The sequence below is a fragment of the Papio anubis genome, unplaced genomic scaffold (assembly GCF_008728515.1).
Source record: "Papio anubis isolate 15944 unplaced genomic scaffold, Panubis1.0 scaffold2601, whole genome shotgun sequence".
Classification (NCBI taxonomy): domain Eukaryota; kingdom Metazoa; phylum Chordata; class Mammalia; order Primates; family Cercopithecidae; genus Papio; species Papio anubis.
The window spans coordinates 648-4,679 of NW_022162679.1; the positions used below are offsets into that span (position 1 = coordinate 648).

Below are 4,032 nucleotides of genomic sequence, written 5' to 3' on the forward strand. Positions count from 1 at the left end.
GCCCCTCCCGCAGCCTCCCTGCTGCCTTGCAGTTAGATAGCAGACTGCTGTGCTAGCAATGAAGGAGGCTCCCTGGGCATGGGACCCTCTCAGCCAGGAGTGGGATATAGTCTCCTGGTGTGCCCGTTTGCTAAGACCCTTGGTAAAGCGCAGTATTGGGGTGGGAGTTACCTGATTTCCAGGTGTTGTGTGTCTCAGTTCCCCTGGCTAGGAAAAGGGATTCCCTTCCCCCTTGTGCTTCCCAGGTGAGGCGATGCCTGGCCCTGCTTCAGCTCTCGCTGGTTAGGCTGCAGCAGCTGAGCAGCACAGATTGTCCGACAATCCCTAGTGAGATGAACCCAGTACCTCAGTTGAAAATGCAGAAATCACCTGTCTTCTGTGTTGCTCAGGCTGGGAGCTGGAGACTGGAGCTCTTCCTATTCAGCCATCTTGCTCCGCCCTCACCTTTTTTATTTTTTGAGGTTGAGTGTCTACAGTAATTTTATTGTAACAGAGAAACCAGGCTGCAATAAGTCTATATGATTAGAGCAGATGGTTGTTCTTTAGAAAGGGTGAAGTTTGATCCCAGCTGGCAGCACATAAAGCCTAGAATATGCTATTTCCTGGTATTGCCTTGTGCCACCTGACTCATGATGTGAAATGAGTTACTGCACAAGTACATTCAACAAAGGGAGTAGGTCCAACTGGGCAGAGACAACATCTCATCAGAAGACAAATATACAATCATTGAGGAGGATGCTGAGATAAAGTGCAGTTACCTACTCTCCACTATTCTTTGCTGAGAAAGGTGATGGTAAGGTATCAGCAGAAAATTATGTTCTTTATTTTTAAATAAATCACAACAGGATGGGGTTGATGATCAATCAAGCAGTAGAATGGGATGAAAATCTACATTAGTTAAAAATCTTTGTCTATAAGGAAAAAAACAATGACAAGGGAGAAGAGAGAGCCTTCTCTTTTTCTTAAATAAGACAGAAAACAACATCTTTTTTTTTTCCTTGCTGTAGTGTCAGCAGACTCATTGGTTTTCATAAAATGCAATATGGTCTGTTGTTAAGGTTGCTCTATCATGGGAGGACAGACACAATGCTGACTGTTCATGATAGAAGCAGGTCTTCTCTCAAAGCCTGCAATGTGTGCTGTTTCCCATGAGGAACCCCAACACTGTATTACACTTCAGTTAAAGTTTCTGAAATATTCCAATGGTATAACTGACATGTATTTTGGTGTGATGACTTTCTTGCATGTATAAACTCTTTGAGAGAAGTTGGGAGATAAAAGGACAGGGGAGAGTTTGGTTTAAAGCCACGATGTTCCAGACACCAACCATGGATGCCTCGGCCCTATGTCACTACATGTTCTTTTCTGAGAAACATTCAATTGCTGAGTGTTGTTAAACAATGCGGCTGAAAGAAATGATCTACTCACCACCATCCACTCTCTGTCATCCTCTGTGTGAAGCTCCCAACAGCAGAGACTGAAGACAGAAAGGTTGTTTCTGCTTCCTTGCACCAGTGCTATTACTTGGTGACCTGGTGAATGGCATGGGCATGGTAGCCCATGTTGCTGAAGGTGACCCCTGCCACAGAGATGTGGCTGTCCTCTGTCATGTAGACGGAGAATTCATTGGTCAGCTGCTCCACCTGATCAGGCTTTAGCCCTGTGAAACAAAACATGCCAATTTGGTCAGTTATGTGTTCCCCGATGTGGGCAGAACCCTCCTTCTTGAGGTTGGAGACCAGCTGAGTCTGCATGCTAGTCATGTGGCTGGCTATGCTTTTCACTTCTTGCAACCATTGTTTTTGCAAATTTGGGTGTTAAGAATGTTAGAAGCAATCTGGGCTCCACTGAGGGGAGGATTACAATACATGGGATGGATCAAGATCTTCAACTGTTGACTCTACATTTTTGGCTTCATCTGCATCTATGCAAACCACAGTGAAGGCTCTCACACACTCGCTGGATAATTCCATGTTCTTGGCATATGATTGGCAGAGACAAAAATTAATGCTGTTTGATGAAGTGGCGCACAGCCCAGCCATCCTTGTTACAATCACCACTAGCAAAGCCTTGCTAGGCCATGTCAAAGAATGCAAAGAGATTATTTTTCTTCACCACTGTTGCTATTTCCTTCCACTGCTCTAGACGAGGTTCCACTCCGATGGGATTATGGGCACAGGCATGCAGAAAAACATTTTGCTATGGCATTTTTGAAATGTCCTCCATACGACCTGTGAAGTCAAAACACCAAGTCTTGGGGTCATAGTAACAATAAATTTGTAGCTGCATGCCAGTATCCCTGGAGATGGGTGTGTGATTTCCCCAGGATGGTTTGGACATCTCAGCTGAGTTTAAAAATTCTTTGCAGAAAACTGGCTCTGATCCTTAAGGTCCCAGTTCCAGAAATGGTATGCACAGTGAATAACTGGCCACTTTTCAACACTTCACTATTCTCACCCAGGACTAGATCTGCAGATGCTGTGCAAAATTCAGCCAGTCCCCCAATGGGCAGGTGTTCCTCGTCCAAATTTTTTGTGGTAATCTGGGCCTCTTCCATGTTGACATTAAGCAGCATGTAAGGCTTTCCATTATCATCCTAGTAGGCACAAACTCCCAGATTCATCTTTTTGCTATTGGTGTCCCTCTGAAAGGCTTCAGTGACTCCCAGAATGGATCTGGAAGTCCCATCTCCACACAGGTCCACCAGGACCTGGCTGTGGCAGAGGCCATGGTGGTGAGGTCTGGGTGGGAGGCAGTGGGGATCCTGGAGAGGACATGGCTGGAGTGCAGCAGGGCCACACTGAACAGTAGGAGGGCAGTGGGCAGCCACAGGACAGAATGGAGGGAGAGTGGGCCATATTTAGAATTGTTAAGTCTTGTTGAATTGAATGAATTGAACCTTTATATCATGTATTGCTTTTTTTTTTTTTTTTTATCATTGTTGGTTTAAAGTCTATTTGGTCTGAAATAAGAATAACAGCCCCTACTCTCTTTTGCTTTCTGTTTTCCTGAGAGACCTATATCCATTCCTTTACATTGAACTATGGGTGTCATTTCAGATGAGATGGGTCTCTTGGACACAGCATACAGTTGTGTCTAGCTTCTTTATCCAGCTTGATACGCTGTGCCTTTTAAGTTGGGCATTAAGCCAGTGTAATTTCAAGGTTAATCTGATATGTGAAAAACTGGTCCTGTTATCAGGTTGTTAACTGGTTGTTATGTAGACTTGATTGTATAATTCCTTTATAGTGTCATTGGGATATGCACTTAAGTGTGTTTTTGTGGTGCCATATACTGGTATTTCATTTCCATGTTTAGCACTCCCTTAAGGGCTACCTCTTCTTCTACTTTTCTCCTTTTCCTTCTCCTTCTCCTCTTCCTCCTTTTTCTTTCCTCCTCCTCCTCCTCTTCCTCGTCTTCTTCCTTTTTTTTTTTTTTGACAGAGTTTCACTCTTGTTGTCCAGGCAGGAGTGAAATGGTGTGCTCTTGGCTCACCACAACCTCTGCCCCCCGGGTTCAAGTGATTCTCCTGCCTCAGCCTCCCCAGTAGCTGGGATTACAGGCATGCATCACCACGACTGGCTAATTTTGTATTTTTAGTAGAGACGGGGTTTCTCCATGTTGGTCAGGCTAGTCTCGAACTCCTGACCTCAGGTGATCAACCCACCTCAGCCTCCCAAAGTGCTGGGATTATAGGCATGAGCCACCACACCCAGTCAAGGACTTCTTTGAAGGCAGGTTTTGTGGTACTGAATTCTATCACTTGCTTGTATGAAAATAATCTTATTTCTCCATTTTTGAAACTTAGTTTGGCAGGGTATGAGATTCTTGGTTGAAATTTCTTTTCTTTTCTTTTTTTTTTTTTTAATTTGTCAATTTTTAATAAAAAATTAAACAAAATTACATATCTGGGAGCATACATTTGAATCATGGGAAAATTCTTCTATAGATTACATAATCTGAATTAATAATTGATACCACAGACTTACAGATATTGAGTGTTTCACATGTGGAATAAAAAATGAATTCCAA

General features: G+C 43.6%; 1 pseudogene; it reads right to left on the reverse strand.

Moving 5' to 3' along the window:
• Window positions 1–225: 225 nt before the first annotated feature.
• Window positions 226–2,927, reverse strand: LOC101026924 (annotated as a pseudogene).
• Window positions 2,928–4,032: the final 1,105 nt, after the last annotated feature.